Raw genomic sequence first — 18,924 nt, 5'->3', positions numbered from 1 at the left:
AATATAGGGAAAATTGAAAGATTTAGGTTGTGTCGACGGTATGAATAACATTGAAGAAATATCTGCAATCTTGAGGTAGGTCAGAGTACATAATTTTATAACCGTTTCAAGTTTCAAACTTAAATGCTCATTAACAAGTTCTTTTTATTCTTTATCCTTGAAAGTTTATGACGTAAGTGTTCGTGATTGAATTGAATTCATGGATTTCTCTGTGGAAAAATACCAGCGTCAGAAATGGAAACCTAATTTATAGTGTAATATTTCGTGGCAGCATATGAATGTGAATGTTTTTTTGTATTCTCGGTATTGGTAGCGACTTATTTTTGCGTACCTGTGAGTCACTTCTTCAATCAACTTCTTCACTTCTTCATGAATCTTATTGGAACTCATGGAGGAGTAGTGTGTTTTTAAAATTTAAATTCGAAGCCTAATAATCAAATTTTTATTTGAATAAAATAATTGTACGTGCTAGAATTAGTGCAACTGCTGGTGGTTGAAAGGGAGGCGTGTCATAGTTTTCACTTTCTGGCTGAGTTTGTACCCAGAGTTAATTTTTAATCTTCCGCATTTATTAGCGAACAGAAGGCGCTGTGAAATTACAACTTTCGCAATAATTTGGCTGGAAGCCGCCACAGACTCGATGGCTACGTGTTACGCTTAGGTTGCTTGAGCAATTTCGATTATAAATCTGTCGGAGTGACTCGGAGAACATAATCTTATAACTAATTGTATTTATAGGACCGTCTGGAACGATGAATTAAGGGAGATAGTTTGTTGAGCGGATAGGTGTAAGAATATACCCCTCAGCAAGAAAAGACTTTAGTATATTTTAGGTTAGAATCAGTACGCCTATCTCGTTTTCCTTTTTTAAATGTTTTTTGTTGCCGGCTAGTGTCCTAACACCCCCCCTAGTGAGATGGCTCGCAGGGTAGTACGTAGAGGAACATAATCAAGTGATAATCATTTGATGGTGTTGTATAGTACTCCGAAACGTTTCACGTCATGCAAGTACAGGCGTGTCTACAGTGGGTGCCATAGCACCCTCGCGCGTTCTCCAATGGGCCCAAAAGTAATCATGAAAATCCAATAATTCTTTTATAAATTTACACTTTATGCATAAAAGATTGTTATAAGAAAGATAAAAACGCTGTAAACGATGTTCAAATATTTCCTACCCGCGAATACACTTGCGGCGTACTATTTTATCTAAGAGACTAAATTTATCGGAAGGTTGCCCATGACCCTTTTGGAACCAATGAAAAAATAATGCCAAGCACGCCAATGAAAGCAACTAAACCTTTCCATTGAAAATTCTGCGCGTTCCTCTTTAAATACTATTATTATGAAAATGTTACGTACACGCACATTTCATCTCGGCATAAACATTAATTAGCGATTCTATGGTTTCGTGGGCGAAATATGCGTCGTTGATGCGCAAACGTTTGCAATCGCCATCGAGGATAAATGTCGTGAGGGGAGTTGGTTGTGTCGCGAATACAGTATACGCCCGCGAAACTTCAAAAGAATCGAGGAAATCGGGTCGGATCCAAAGCGAGTACATCCGAAGTGTTTCACAAAGGTTATGCGTTCGTGTTTTGAGTTGTCCCTAGTGGTAAATGGGTTATTTGGAAATGGCGCGCGTTTATTTCTGATGCATCCATTGCAAGATCTCAACTCCTCCCTGAGAGGACGGAGAACTTGTTTCTCAACATTTCCACGATGCAAGTACGTTCGGATGTGCTTACTGCTCATGAAATAAAAATTCTTCGTCCACGCCTAGATACTTAAACCGCCAACCCCATTCCATTCATGTTTGCTCCATTTTGCTTGAAGTCTTGCGGCTGGTTCATAGAAAAAAATAGCTATAAAGGAACCGTAGGGAGCACTTAGTGCGAGAATCCAGAACCCACAGGCCAATGGAGGCGTTCGTAGAAAAACTTAGAGCGTCTCGTGGCTAAAATAATGGTGGTCGTCGATTTTGAATTATCGTGAACTTATTTCTGAGTCCAATGTAAAAAATCATAACATTTTATATTACCTAAGTGATATTGGCCAATTATATCATTTTGATACAAAATAAGTATCACCTGATGATATATATTTTAGATAAAAATTTATTTAAAATTTAAATCCCAAAAAGAAGAAATGATGTTTCATCAATTTCTGAAAATTAATTTCGCACACTGCTATGAAAAATATTAGCTGGCCACAGTTGGCATGGTACTATCAGTTTACCTCGAAATATTTTTGGTATCACTATTTCAGCACTTCCGCTCGTATCAAATATTGATACACAGGGTTATTTATTTAATCAATTTTTCATCATTTTTCGTATTTTCCAATTTAACTCTACAAATTTGATTTTAAATGATACCACTTTCATATTACCCTCGCGGTAGGGACGTAAAAGTGGTAGGTTTGATGTAAAATTAATATCTTTTTGACTTCAAAATTACGTATAAACACGCTTGGTTGCTGTAGCGGATCCAAGATAAGAACATAGGCATGTTTTGCGTGTGTTTGGTCGATTTGGAATTAGTGTGAAATTATTTGAAAGAAAGTCAGTGTTAAAAATTATCACATTTTTTGTATCGCGTAAGTGATGTTTACCCGTTATATCGTTTTGATATAAAACAAGTATCAGTTGGTGATATCTGTTGTAGATTTTTTGTATTTTTTATTTCGTAGCTAGGTGGGATATCTAGGGGTAATCTCACAGTAGTAGGGCGGGTCCGAACAAAACGAACGATTTTATCTGGTGTAAATTCGATACCACAAAGGGGGGGGGGGAGTTAAGCCCCACCTAGCCCCTATCTAGATCCGCCACTGTTTGGTTATTACTTAAATTTATGAAGCCGTTGAACTTCGATATGAATTTTGAAAAAACCGCTAAGATTTAATGCATGCATGGAACATTTCACGAAAGTGGCATGTGGTAGTTTCTCTTTGCGGAGCACCTCCTTAAGAAATTCCTCGCGGTGACTTAAAATTGACATATTTTTGACTTAAAAATGAGGTATAATCACGCTTGGTTAGTACCTTAACGTATTTTGCTATTTTGCCTCGATATGAACTTTGGAAGAACCCTTAAGGTTTGATGCATATATTGAACATTTCGCGCAAGTGGCATGTGGTTGGTTCTCTTGACGGAGCCCCTCCTAAAGGAATTCCTCGCGATGTTCGCTGTTCGTCTCGACTCGCGCCTTGCTCTCACGGCGCTCCGGCTTCCTCCTATTTGGGTCGCCGAGGATGGAGGAGACCCCCTCACTTATGGACACGTGCTTGGGGAAGATCGTAAATGGTGTTTACTATGGGGCGCCGCTTGGCCGTTGACTCGCAGTCTCTCCTCCGCTGCCTGTTTGATCCGCTCAAGACTCGCGTGTGTGCCGGTTCTACTACTTTTACCACTGATTAGTGGGGCATGCATTACAACTGCGGATAATGGTGCTACGGAATTCGTTCAAGGCCTCTCTCTAATACTGGGTTCTTACTAGATTCACCCTCTTGAATCGATTTCACCGTCTGTTTGATGTTATACTTTTCAGTGTAATAAGAGAGGGGATCTTTTAAGTGGTAATGTGCGTTACCGGAGCGGATTTGTGGTGCATCTTATCCTTAGTGCTCCCTCTGAGGATATGACGGAGGAGGTTTCAATGTCTTCCTTTGAGTAATTGAAAACCGCACTAGCTGCCATCGATCTGTAGATATCATATTATTTGAAAATTCAGGAAGTTGTTTTTTGCCTTATGTATCTATTCCCCTTTTATTCTTGTGATCCCGTTGCACTATATCGCTCCTTCCTGGAAAATGAATTACTTTACCTTTTGTCAGTTTCTTTCGTTCTGAATGTGGTGCTACCAAAAACAGTGATAAGGTGTTTTTAGTTGGTGAGGTTGAGCTCGTAAAATTTTTAGCTATTGGCAAGTGAATCTTACCCATTCATGTAAGGGTACAGTTTCTATCCGTGAGCCACATACGATTTTACTCAACTTTTTGTTAATCAAAAGCCTCGTACCGATAGTTATGTACTTTCTATAAAATATTAAAATATCTGGAGCCACATTGCAATTATTCCTATAAGAAATCGATGTTTTTATTTATTAACAGTTTGCAACAAAATGAACCAGGTTTTTGAGAAAAATTGAGGTCCCTGGAGTCAATTGAAAAGACGAAAGTCCAGAATGCGCTTCTTTGAGACAGACTCATTTACCGTTTTATCCGTAGACCTACTATCCTCTAGCTCGTCCTGTTTTCCTCCACTTTACCTACTTAAAAGAACTCACGATCCACTTGGTGTCGTGCTATCATTAGTTTGGATTCTTGGATGTATGGGGACGAAAAATGAGCTATTTTTATATCATCCGAGTGAAATGAGACTTAATTTCGAGGATCGCATGCGTATATGTTTGAATGGGATCGTATAAGCCGTTTCAGTCTTGCCCTCAAACTTAGAGTTGTCGATTATGTGAAACTGGCTGTAATAATATTCCGTAATAGCTGAATTTTCCCTCTATCTGTACAATGATTGCATAAGTCGTTCGGTTAGCGTATTTATCCTAACCAGTTTTTTATTTGAATTTATCTCCTTTATGTTACGCCTCTATCTCTTGAATTAATCTGGTTGATTTTAGTGGCCTTTCTGCTGAATTTTTGTATGTTTGACATTTCTGTGCTTTTGATTCTATGGCGGTGCTGGTTTTGTATTGCATTCGGCTCCTTTGGCCTCGTTATTACCTACTTTTATACTGTTTTTGATCGTGAAGTTACCTCAATTCATGTAGTCCGTGAATAATTTCATTGAAAGTGTTACGCGTAATATGTAAGAGATTTAAATTTACTCTTAAGTGCATTTTATTTTCACCTATACTTACTTATAATTGGATGAATTTTCCTGATACGGATATTCTCAGTTGATTTTTTAAGTTTTCAGAATGTTGAATTTCAGTTGAGTGTTACAACAGTCGACTGTTATGCTCATCTCGTACGTGTGGACATTGACAGCGAAGCACTGCGAAGAGGAGAATTGATTAAGTGCATGGTACGCGATTTAATCAAATAGCCAAATTTAACTCTGAACGTAATAGGGATCAGTGGTTGTGATTTTATGGCAAACGGCGAAGTGGGCTCAATTGCGGAGACAAGTAATACTTTTAAACGTCCTTTTTCAATTTATTAATCGTGAGCGGTAGCTTGGTAGACCAGGTAGAGCGTTGGACCATTAGTCGGAGGTACTCGGGTTCTAATCTCCGGTGAAACCTTCGGACACCCCTTACTAAATCCTCAGTGCTAGATGGCCCAGGGAAATTAACTGGACCCCCATCGTGAATCTGTGATTTTATATGCCTATTGCGTGGTCTGGGATGAGATCTACCCTCATCTAACCATACTCACCTCCGTGGTGAATCACTGAGTGAGTGAGTAAGTGAGAGAGACTTGTGACGGATCAATAGGGTGGTTTCCTATTATTTTTTTATTGCCTAAATCGAAAGATTATTACTCCTGGAGTACGTATTTCACGCTTTTAGATTTTTAAATGACGATATATATTTTTCGCGATTAAATGAAAAGTGAAAATTTTCTAGCGCGCGAAAACGCGACGCGTAAGTATGAATGTCGGGAAATCTCTCCGTGTGACGTATTTCTGGTTCCCGCTGCCGCCTTGTGAGGTGACCTTGAGGCGAGTTGAGCTCTGATACGACGCAGGCTGCTAGCGGGTAGCTGAGTACCCTGCTGGCTGGTAGCGCTTGGCTTAAATAAGGATTATTAATACCTTATCAAATGAAGAAAACTTTCCGACCTTAGCCAGTTTTAATAAGTGATTATTAAGACATGTTTCCCTGGGCTCTGCGCCTCATGCATGCATTGGTAACCTCAGACGACGTATAACTCCTATCTTCTCGTATAGAAACTAGGTCCCTGTGACGTCACGTGGAGTGGCATCGCATGGGCGCCCTTTTCAAATGAGGATAAAAATGGACCATTGCCATTCGTCTAAACTGGTATTTCTAAAACGAAATAATTTGTATATTATGAATACAGTAATGGTGGGTAGCGAATCGCAATCAATGACTTTCGTTTTCGTTGATGAAGGAAACTACCCTATTGCAATCTCATAGTTTCTTTTGTTTTCTCAAAAAGTAGAGAAGATGGACACACATCTCTTTCGCCACCGTCATTTCTTTAATTTTTTACCCCTGCCATCACGAAGGGTTTATTATAGCAATAATAATTAGGGTTCGTCAAGCGTATTGTGGGAAGATTTTCGGATAAGAAATTAAAAGAAAGGTGCTGTTTCGCACTCGTCCGACCGCACCTTGAACATGCAGCGAGCGTATGGGATCCGGTACAGAAAGACTTAATCCGCGAACTGAATAAAATACGAAGGAAGGCTGCGCGGTTCGTCAAAAACCGCTACGGGCGTACAGACAGCGTTACCCAGATGTTATGCGAATTAGGCTGGGAGCCGCTGAAGACTCGGAGGCTGCGCGCTAGGCTTAGATTGTTTGAACAATTGATGATGAATATCTTTGAGAGCGACACGGAAAACGTAATATTAGATCCCAACTATATTTCCAGGTCCGACAAAAGCGATAAATTAAGAGAGATATTTGGTCGAACGGATAGATACGCGAATTCTTTTATCCCCCGAACCATAAGGACTTAAATAAATGCCGGTCGTAATTTCGTTGGAGCGTTTCCTTTTTATGTGCAAATGGTTGGTTTCCTAACACCCCCTGCATCACGGCTTTTAGGCGGCCTGCGGGGTAGTATGTAGATGAAGGGTATTGGCATTCTTCTGCGATGATAGGAAGAGGATCATGTTGTTTTGTGCCACTATCATATTAGTCTACCTCTACCATGCTTAACTATCATACATCATTCATCGTTCAAAGCTCTCCGATCCCGAAGTGCGCTACATATTGCGAGTTCAGATACGCATATGTTTCTAAATGGCATCCAGTGAAAGCGATGGGGCGTGGAACGAGCATTCTCGGAGGCGGTTACTGCACCGCAGTCGAAAAAGCACTTACGCGTATCCTCTGGTGGTTCGTTCAAGAGGGAAGCGTATGGCGCGGAAGTTCTTGATGGGCAAATTTGGCTCGTTCCCCAGCAGTCAGTCACGCCTTTCCACGAGACGGAAGACATTACCAGTCTCGGTAGTTTGTTAAACATGAAGAATCTGAGCTTTTCCCGGTGAATAGCATGGATGAAAGTTTCTCGGGTTTCCAACCGGGTCAGGGTCTGCATGGTGTAGGCCGACGTTTCGTTGGGAGACTTTCCCAACATCCTCAGGGATGATGATTTTCATCATTTTGGGATTCGTATTCTCTATAGCGTAGAATGGATAATCCGAATTTTAGTAAATCGCAATAATTCTCCGTTCAGTTCGACACAGTTTTTCACCATAATTGTCGTTCAAACTAGCATGTAGATATTTTCTATTATCAATTACAGTTTGAAAAAAAATCTATGAAAATTGTTGAACTGAACTTATCGCTCCATCACTGAAATATGCTCGCGAAAATGTCTTACTGCTCAATTTTAATTCGTATTTGATGAAGTTTGAAAAATAGAGGAACCCCTTACCTATTTATTTAGCGTACGCGGCGAAAAAGTTGATGACATCAACAACTCCTATCGAGCGAGCCTTTACTACTACCCCACGTCCACATCGGTCTCGCGTGGTTCCTTGTTGTTTTCACCCGTTAGAGTGATTCCTTCCTGTAGCGAACGGTTTCTTCTGTGTGAGTTAGTGACCCGAAACTCGAATAACGTCACCAATGTATGAAAAGTGGGCGGTAGCTTTCTCGTTTTTTTATTTTCAAAATGAATGAGGAATGGCTAACCTTGGGAAATTTGTTTTCATCATACCTTGTCATTTTATTCCATCTACCGAATTCTTGTAAAGAATTTCATTGTCGATTCTGAGTGAACGACCTCGTGCGGTGCTTCTCAAAACATCTGTAGCACGGCGCTCGGTTTGAAATCTACGGATTATTCATCAGGCTTTGGTCAGTTGAGCGGATAAATCATGTCTATCACGAACAAATTGGAGGTAGTTATATTGTCAGTTCCACCAGGAATTTTTACCACTATTTTGGTTGTAAGATTTTATTTTTTCTTGATATAATATTCTTTCCATAATCCCTTTATTTATAGCATCATTTTTATATCACTTTTTCCCCTTCTATCACTTCTTACCCTTTTATCTCTGGCGGAGTGCCTGGGTACCTGTTTCTTTGAAGATAATAAATTTATTTTATATTGAAAACCTTCAATGCCATCCATCCTGTGCCATCTTCTGCCGACCAATTGGTTTAAAAAAATGTATGCTTCATCTACATAATATTCTGCGAACTGTCTTGATTAGCGTGATGAAGACCTGTGCTACATTAAAAAAAAAAAAACTTTTTAGCGTGGGCATTGTGGTAGTTTTGATTAAGTACCTTAGTTTGACTTATATTTGCGTACATTACAGTCCTTTATTATGCGAGGGATAAATGAGTTCCTATAAAAAACCGATTAATATATATTTAGTTTTAATTACAGAAAAACATAGTATGGTTACATATGTTTTGTATCGCCGAAGTGCTTTTAAGAGAAGATATTGAAGAAGTAGGCGATTGCTTAGTATAAAATGTTAGGTCCCACCGAGATTTGAACTCGGATCGCTGGATTCAAAGTCCAGAGTGCTAACCATTACACCATGGGACCGGTGTTTTTGTCTGTTTCTTTTTGAAACGACTCTGCCCAAGTTACACTCCCCCCCTTCATGACCTTTGTGGTATAGCATGCCAAAGTGAATATTTCATCGAATCGCTCATTATTACGCGTGATATATGAAGATTTATCTAGTCTACCAATCCTTCTCTACTTAATTTATTTCGAGCTAGTTTATGGGAATCTTATCTTTGCTTATAAATTCAAATATACGCTGAAATTAATAAGGCAGCTTTTATTATGGTGGGAATTCGTTCATGCAAATTTTATAGCCTTTAATGGAATCATATCGCGATTATACAATGAAATGTCATTCATTGCAGCATAAATAATTCTTCGGTCAAACAGCATTAATAGCTTACAGGGCAGTTATGACAGAGTTATTTTGATTCGGACTTCAGTCCAAGGTCATTGGTAGAATAAAAAATAGTTAATTATGGATTATCAATTCGGATGGCTTGCGAAGTTCTATTTTCAATTCCCGTTACAATAATTCGTAATGAGCTATTACTTTTTCTACATTTATTTAACATCGTGTGCATTTTATTCCTAATTATAGAAATTATTTCTTCAAGTTATGAAATGTTGTATAATACAATATGCGTTATCAAACTTTTTTCGCGCTTGGCTGTGGCCATTGTTATTGCATTTTCTTGGAGCGCAGCGTGTCCATGATTTCTTCTCTGAATTTCATTTCAAATTCAATCCGTAAGCAATAGTAATGTGGTTATAATGCTTTCATCGTTATTAATCGTTATACTTATACAGCCTATTAGACAGATGTGGCCTCCCTGGTTCACTTTTCTCTCTTTCGTAGTGCATTAGATTTTGGATGATTTTTCCCCTACTCATCGGTATTGTCTTTTGTGTGAAATAGATGTAGCTGCTAAATAGCCAACGGTGTATCTTAGTCCTTGGTATCGGGAGGCTTTCTGATGTGCGCTTTATCTACAATTTATTCTTAGAGGACGATAATAGTTTCCTTATTTGTCTGCTTGGAATGAGGATACGTGATCCAATCTTTGCCCTTCCAACGTTTTATTGCTGATAAATTTCTGAGTATAGCGTCAAGTGTCTCAAAAATCAAATACTGATTGTTGTTTGTATTCGTTCCAATTCTTTACTCAATATTCAGGTAGTTACACATGTAAGCTGCATTTTTCCCATGTAGTGGTAAACGAAATATGCTGTGGAAGAAATAAGTGCAATGGAATTTTTATTATTCGTTGGGGTAGTGCAACGCCAACGAAACTGAAACCATGAAATTCATTTCATAGTGAATGTAATGACTAAAAGTTGTTAATTTCGTTCATTTATACTCCAAATAATTATGGCATGTTAATTAGAAATCATAAGCTGCAATAAGGGAAATATAACCCATTCGTGTAGGTATAATGTAGGGCAGTTCCATGGTGTCGGACGTAGAATTTTTACAAATATTCTCATTGTTTTGTAATGTTTCATTTACTTAAAAGTATTAAAATAAGTTGTGAGTTATATCACTTGAAAGACCAGTTTTCTAGGAACATTTTGACATATAATCCATTACAAAAATATGTTTAATTATTAGTGGAATAAATAATTTCTTTGGTGTCGGACGTAAAGTGTACAAGTTTCACTTTATTCTTTTTCAAACTTTTATTCAAAACTCTACGATTTGTGAATGCCTATGCAAATGACAAAAATAATGAATATTAAATGGACTATAAGCTTCAAAATGGGACCATTTTCACATTTATTGATTGAGTAGTTATACTTCAAGAAATATTTTTCTAAGGTGTCGGACGTAGGATTTTTGGTGTCGGACGTAGAATGTACGCATATTAAATGGATTTTTGAGGAAAAAAATTGTAAACCCTTATTATATTTTTATTTTTACAATATAGTACTTATTAAAACAGATTATTACACAGAAGTAATTGGTATATCAATATTTAAACCCTAAAATATAATTATAACGTACTTATAGCTAGCCTGAACTAAATGAATCTGGTCCTATAATACTTTTAAATTTATATTGTTGTCTTCTTCTTCCGTATGGTTCAGGAGACACAATTTTCTTTATAATGTCTGTTTTTAAAGACTAATGCAGTCTTCATCGGCAGCCCAGAAGTAGTTTGCACCTGACTTGGAACAGTGCATTACTTTCACCACGGCTTCATTTTCCAAAACAGATTGAACTTCGCCCGGATAGTAGGTATCATCATACCAACAACCCAGTCCTGCATTGTTACTAGGTCCTTAAGACTTATGATTGTGATGAGTGTTGCGAAATCTTCACAAACTTCAGGTTCTGACATTTTACTGTCAGAATCAAGACTTGGTACTAGTCTTTCTTTGCGCTTCATAGTGTCGTCACTTGTTTCGCCAACTAGCACTAATTAGTTTGAACCAGCTGGTGTCGCAGAGTGCACTTTGTGTGTATTCAACATCGGAATGGCTGACTCCCAGACATGTTGCACTTCATGTGCCTTTTCTTGCACATCATTACTAGACAAATAAATTATCACAATGTTGGGGTTTCTTAAGGTTGCATCAGCAAATTTATCTGAAGAGCTGAAAACGATTTCTGTATTATTTGCTTTGGCATTATTCCAAACAACTCTCTTCATTGTTCCTCCTATCCAATCTACTACCCCTTTCCCATGGGAGGTTGCGAAGTAGTACCAGTGTAAATTAATGTCAAACTTACTCTGAAGTAAAGGAAGAACAGAAAAAATGAAACGATTCTTGAACTGGGCTGATGTTCCATCAGAAAAATTGTGTACCGTCGAAATATCCGCATAAACAGATTTCAGATGTGCCAGAAGAAAGCTCACATAACAATAAATTTGATTTTTTGTGTGACCAAGGTCATTGGATATAATAACAGAGCTCTGGCTGATTCCTTCAGAGATCCAAGCGTGTGTCATGAAAACTGTAGCCTGATTGTGAGTCCAATGGGCCGAATGAATTTTGTTTTGATGAATAAGGGTGACATTTTCCGAAAAATCCATCTGTATCAGTCTTTTACTTCCATTTACTTTTGCTTTAAGTTTTTGAAATACCTCAGCTTGTCTTCTTTTGATGTATGTATAAGAATATATTTCGTCTGGGGTTTTAACTCCTCAAATGCTTCATTAACTGAACTAACTATTTCAACTTTCTGTATCTGTCCATCAAACTTTTGCCATTGAATGTACTTCAAGGGTTCGTTGTCACCCATACGCTTGAACAGATATATCTATCTGATTTACGCAATCATTGCATTTTCTTGCATACAGGTTTTAGATTCTTAGTTACAAATAACATGGCATAAAAATGTACTGTATTTTGTTGATAGCCCTGTATGTGGCTCTAAGGCTGTTAGCAACAAGCGAACATTCTCGTGATAAGAGCAAACACAAACGTTATGTGGAATGTTTGAGAAACATTTAACATGTTTAGGACGAAGGCTGCAAAATTTTGATAGCCCTATTTTAACATTTGGGTTTTTATCTTTGAAAATTGTCCAAGCTTGTTTTAAACTCACAACTAGGTATCGAGTGTGATCGTGTATTTTATTTTTTGCTCATATTTTTTTCTGTAAATAACACGGTCCTTCCAACCCGGAACCTGCCAGGTCACAACATCAATGTTGTAAATTTCTACAACTTCATTATTATCTACAACTTTGCAGGTTGAAGGTTTATTTATAACTGAAATACCAACATGCTTGGCTTAACAATGTGAGCCTAATGTGGTTTACAACATTGCTGTTATAGTGAAGTATTTTTTCTTAGAGTATAATAAATTATTAATACCAGATTTCACTTTTAGGTTATCCTTTATGGATTATGCTTAACTTTAGTTTAAATAAACACAATTCCTACCAAGGACGATGATAGTCTAATAATTGAAACTTAATACAGCCAATATAAATTAAGTTTGCAGCATTTAAAGGCTGGTGTCGGACGTAGAGTCGGACGTAGACTTCTTTTTCTACGTCCGACACCAGTATAAAAACAAAACTGTGGGGCATAATATTTTTCAACTCCAGGATCCTTTAGCTATAAATAAACTCACTTTAAATCTTAACTTTCATGGTTTAAAAAAATTTTGTGTGACTGCTATAAAACTTAAACTCCTTTTTTGGTGTCGGACGTAGAACGAATTATAACTCAAAGTTAAACTACTCTATCATGGTAACTAAGAGAGTTAAAAAGTTGTAAATGACAAGAATGTTTTACTTGGTTCCTTAATCAACCAAAAACATTAACTTTGGTTTGATATGATTTTTCTTTTTTATTCCATTTATAGTAATATGACGTTATTGCAAAAACCAACTAGAAAAACACTAAATAAGATTGAAAAACAAAGTACCATATCTTTTTATTGTGGAAAATTTTCCTAAAACAAATACTAGAACTTTATAGCTGGTACTTTTAGCTTTCCAAAAATGTATAATACATAGGGGTTTGAAATTTAAAAAATAATAGTGTTGAGGTTTACCATTTTGTGGAATTGCCCTGTAGATCCTGTAGGTATGCTGTTAACTTGGAGTCATTCTCCCACCAAGTAAAGCTAGTAACTCTCATATTTATAGTTAGGGATCCAAGTAATTAAATCACTCTGTGGGTCAAAAAAGTTACTTCCTAGGAAACCATGTCTTAAATTTTTCCTACACATATTGTGCATGCAAAGTGCACTTTAACTTTCTTCCAGTCAGCCACAAGTTACAAGAAAACATGACCAATACATTGCTCAATTTATTTATATTTTCTTGTATGTACTCCATTTTTCAACCCTGCAATATTTTCATTAAAATATCGCCTGCTCTCGGTTCCCAAGTACAACCTTGTGTAGTAATAATAATGATTCATATATAAGGTACGCAAGTGGGTTTATTTTGCAAATTTTAAATAACTTTCGCTGCGTATGTGGGTATATTTTGAAGTCAGTAACATGTTCACTGTTCCTTGGTTGAAGTGCTCAAAATAAGTGATTGGCCCAGTTTCAATAAGATTTATGATTCCCTTAATGTACATACTTAATCTGTAGTATCGGCGGTGGTAATGAAATTTAGTTACTGCGCTATACAAGTACCTGTCGCAAATGGGTTACATTAAATTTATGAGCATTGTATTTGCCCAATGGGAAAGTTATTGTCGTAGGCCAGCCCACGTTGTTAGTTGCCCGTGTCATCTTTCGATGATCATTCCTTCGCGACCGTAGATAACCCTTTTCGTGTGGGATGCGGTGACCTCGGCACACTCACCCGTAACCTGCAGCTGTCCACCCACTGTCGGTCGGAGTACTATGCGGGCTAAACACCTTTGACATTTCCCTCGCCATCAGCTGTTGCTTGCCGGAAGCTTAACGATCGCGAGTATTGCGTTTCGCGTCGAGTCTTCGACCGCTTGCACGCCGGGGGAACACCAACCCACTCACCCTAGATTGAAAAATAGACTAAACCTTTAAGAAAAATTCAAAAGCAGTGTCTTTTCTGACGAAGTTAACCATATCTTACGGATGCGAACATACTACGGAAGATCAGATCATATAAAAAAAAAGAGAGATAGATTGTAGAACAGACAGATTCAGAATGTCATTTTTCCACGATCGATAAGAGATTATAACGTCAGCGATAGAACTCATAAATAGATTGCATGACTTGTGGTGTAGCCAACTAACCTATGTAAAACTTACTGCGTGTTTCTTAATTTTATTATTATTTCTAGCAGCATGTAGTAGCATAATTTGTTAGTATGCGTGACGTTTTTTTGTACTGTGTGGTTTGCATGTTGGAGTCCAATTGCATGCTGGTGATAGATCGCCCCCTGCCAAACACCCTAGAGGTGGCTCGCAGGGTATTATGTAGATGTAGATCCTGCTTAGCTTTCTTCTTCACGGTTACCCTTCGTCTCTTATTATCTTTCTTAGGTAAAGTTATTAGTTAAGCCTCTTTCACAACAATTGAATTTGGCGCAACTTTACTTACTGGGAACCAGATCAATGAAGTGGTTCACTTTAGTCCGAAATCCCATTTTTTAAAAAGTAATTCGCTCTAGTTCGGAAAGAGAAGTGTCGACACGAAAAAGTGTTCACCCACCTACTATTTTCCCTTGAATTTAAAGTGAAAAAATGGGCATTTGCAGCCCTTTTTTCATCAGTTGGTGACGTCATTAGAAAACTCTTTCACTCCTTTGAGGATTTCTTTTCACTGGGGGAAGGAATCACTCTCAAGAGTGTAATCAACATTGAAATCGAAGAGTAGCGGAGAAGCGGGGAGATACTCGACACGATTAGTGATGTCATCAGCTTACATGTGAAAGGGTAAACTGATGACGTCACGTTATGCTAAAGACCGTTGATTTGTCGTCCCAAACTGGTAGAGAAGAAGGCGATGGACCAAAAAACTTAATTATACGGGTCCCTTTATTGTTCACACTGTATTTAACTTGATAATCAAATACAATTGGTGAACGAGCCCATTTTTTTCATCATTAGGGCTATTTGCAATTGTTATACTACAATATAATTGAAGGAAAACTTAGCGTTTACATGATTAGTGCTAATTTCAACGCATGTGGCTAAGTCTGGGGTGAGCTTTGCCCTCGCCTATTCAAACTAAATTTTTGGTTTAATAACTGAGCGGGTATGTTGGTTTCTTTGGCGGATCTGTTGTAGCATTATCGCTCAAAACGTATTGTATTTCGCCAGTTAATATACGGACGAGAGTCTCTAAGTTTATCTATTTTCCATTTTCGGCTATGTATTTTTGGAAGTAGTTCTGCGATGTATTTGGTGGGGTACGTAGTAATTTTTTCGATATTTCTAGTAAAAATTAAGGAGCCAATACTATGAAATTGTTGTATGTGTATTGTTGTCAGATACAGGTAACATGGTTCAATGTTTTTTTTTAGGATATCCACTGCTCGTTGCTTGGATAATACATCAAAGGCATAGTGTGTAACTGATTATTAATATTTTCAAGGCATGCATTTTTCAAAATAAGCGAGCAAGTTTGAATGTTTTGCATCGCATTTTTTCTTTTATGACTGTATAGCAGTTTCAAATAGTCCTGGTGGTGCAAAACGGTGGCTAGAGGATTCGTTCATTTTTTTTTATACTGACCTATCTCCAGTAACTTCAAGATGTAAGTCTTTGATATAATTGGTTTTACCGTAATGAATCAGAATATAAGAAGTGAGGCAATAACTGTGGGAAATGGCAATGCCTTCAGCTCTCTGCGTTGGAGAAAGTGGTTCCCGCGTATGTCACAGCAGTTTTCATTTTCATGTTTCCTAGCTTGTCATGTTGCGATGGGCAGATAACGGTTCCGAGACTGTCGACTGGAGCTCGAGGAAGCCGAACCGTCTCATTTAGAATGGGCTGCTAATATTCTGGGACGTTATGAGTTAGGCCTTATTAAGTTAGAATTTGTGCAGTGAGGAGTAGCAAAGATTGTTGATTTCTTTGGTGACTCTTTTGTAGCATTATCCCAGAAAACGTATATGCAGATCATCAGGTAATTACGAGAGCCTGTAAGATCTCTTTTCCATTTGTAGCTATGTATTTGCGGAAGTAGTGCTGCAGCGTATTTGGTGGTTTACGTTATATTTTTTTCAATATTTCAAGTGGTAATTAAGGAGTTGTTTCTATGAAATCGTTGCATGTCTATTATTGTAAGATATAGTTGACATCGTCCGATGACTTTTTTTTTAATATCCTATACTTGTTGTTTGGATCATACATTAACTTTATATGCGTGAGCAACTGTAGAGTTTTCCAAAACCATTTAAGTTCAATGTTGATTCGTGTATGGCTTGTTTTAATCCCCGCTAAGCCAGCCAACCGCCTTTAATTTGACGGTGAGGGCACTGATGTTTAGTGTGTGTAGCTTATAGCGTAGACTTATCAGAGCATCGAATTCCTATTTTAGAATTGATTTCGGCTGAATGTCTGTTGGACCCAAAACGTACTTTTGCGTATATATTTCCTTGTTTTGGTTATTTAAAAAATAATAAATGGCTCGTCATATGCTTAGAAACTTTTCAGTAATCATTGCTTCGTGCTCAAGTTTATCCTTACACCCACTCACTCCTTGATTTAACCTGTAGTCTTAGTTTCAATTGGTGAGAGTAGAACTCAGACTTGTTTAAGCCTCAGTACTGTGAAATTCACTCATTCACCGCGAAAATTCTGCGAAGGAAAAAACTAATAGATTTTAGAATGTATGTTTGATTTTTCGCCTGCGGAAATTTCGCCTTTAAGTGCACTTGCAGGTGACACCGTAAATGTACGTTTCTGGATATTCCGCGGTTATTTCCTTGAATGGTCACATATTCAGGGTAGGGGAAGGTCTCATACTCCGAGGATTATAGTGTGGGGTGCCGAAGCTTTGTCTGGGATTTGAAGCCATGACCTTTCGGTCAATGGCCTGTTGATTGCTCTACCTACTGGGTCATCAATTTTTCATCCCTTCCAAGCTGACGTTCATCCGGGTATGGGGTGCTGTAATTGCGCTAGCATATTCCCTCGTGTTCAGTTCTGTTATAAATTTAATTCGATTAAGCAATCGGCTATTCCATTAAGCACTTCGCGATTCCATTAAGCACTTTGGTATTGCATCTAGTCCCAAAATATTTACTCCCACGGATTGGCTTCTGTTGCAACTCGTCTATTCCATTGGTCAAATTGAGATTTGAATTAATGCTGTAAATTACAGTCCCCCTTGGCTACTAGATTTTTCCCACCTAATCAAAAATGATCACTCCCATGCCACGAGATTTGTATTGTCTGTTGTTCGTTTTTTTGTAACACTTTATCTAAAACTCCCATATATTTATTATATTGTATTTATCATAGCAACTTTATTTATTATAAAATAAATTGGCGGATGTATTTATAGCGAAGTGTAACTTTTAGAGGAAAATTGAGAATAAACTAGTAAGCTAGTGGTTTGAATTACAATTAAAATCGATTAAGCAATTTTATGTTATGCATGTTGATGGCACATAAGTATTACGGCTTGCAAGCTACACTATTTTTAATCTCGTTTGAAGATGTAGATTCATGCTAACAGTACGATCTAGCATATAGTATGATCGCATTAATTCTCTTGCTTTTCTCATTACAGGTGAGGATTATCCCAATTCTTCTGAAGTGTCTGTATTTTCCGTTGTGCTGAATTGCTGGCAAGTACCTATTTACTTATGCAATAACCTTGGAGGTTCATTTTATTTCTTGGAACGATGTGGTGTAATTGATCAATGTTCCATGAAAAATTGCAGATTTACTGCGGAAACTGCTTTGCGTATTCGGTGGTCCATGGAGGCATTGCACGTTAATCGCTTCTTATATTTATTTAAGAAAACGTCTCAGGAAAATAAATGAGAAAACAGTGGTGTACAATGTTGTAGAAGTATTCTTTTGGGAAGTTTTAATGTTTATACACACTTTATAATTTCACCTTATGGATATGAATTTTGTCATATGCATTTGAAAATTCTTTCAGTCCTGAGACAATCTTTTGAATAGAATGTTTTGTTTCATTCCATGAGTGAGAACGTCAGAAGACATACGTTTCCTTCATCGAAAGAACTGACGAACGTTCGTCGCTTATCAATTGAAACATGATCAGGCTTGTCTGTGGAGGATAAGCATCTGTTTTGGGTGCGACTCGTTGTAGTCATTAAATGAAGGCTGAATAATAGCCTCATATGTATTCAACGGTGTTCGGCGAGATGTTGTGGAACATAATGATACAATGATAAATGAAGAGCAAACTTAGTGCATGTCCACAGTAATTTTATTTGGTACGACGCGTTTCAGCGACCTTACTTCCCTATCATCAGGTACAAAATGCCCTGTACCTGATGTTTTGTACATTTTGTACACAGGGCATTTTGTACCTGATGATAGCGAAGTAAGGTCGCTGAAACGCGTCGTACCAAATAAAATTACTGTGGACATGCACTAAGTTTGCTCTTCATTTATCATAGCCTCATATGGCGTTCACTCGCTGGCAGAAGTTCTAAGAGGCGGTGAAAGTCGAAAGTTTGTCTTTCTTGGCCGACGTATTGCTTAAGCTCTAAGTTGACAAGTATTTTCTGGTATTCTCCCGGCGTATAGCGTCTTGGGCCGGCTGGGTTCCCGAAAAGAAGGCAGTGACGTTGAGTTATCATGATCCTGTAAAAATTTTAATCCGTTGAACATAAGAACTTGAAGGTATTCCATGTT

The 18,924-nt window shown here is 37.8% G+C and overlaps 1 protein-coding gene and 1 non-coding gene across 4 annotated transcripts in view; one reads left to right on the top strand and one right to left on the bottom strand.

Annotated features, from left to right (window-relative positions):
• LOC124164198 (segmentation protein cap'n'collar) overlaps positions 1–18,924 on the top strand; it is a 458,815-nt gene that overhangs the window by 131,200 nt on the left and 308,691 nt on the right. The window lies entirely within an intron of this gene.
• On the bottom strand, positions 8,644–8,715 carry Trnaq-uug. The gene has a single exon. It is a non-coding gene; the product is annotated as a tRNA-Gln (tRNA).

The sequence above is a fragment of the Ischnura elegans genome, chromosome 8 (assembly GCF_921293095.1).
Source record: "Ischnura elegans chromosome 8, ioIscEleg1.1, whole genome shotgun sequence".
Taxonomy (NCBI): Eukaryota; Metazoa; Arthropoda; class Insecta; order Odonata; family Coenagrionidae; genus Ischnura; species Ischnura elegans.
Note: the sequence above shows the minus strand (reverse complement) of the source record. Positions and strands in the feature narration are given on the sequence as shown.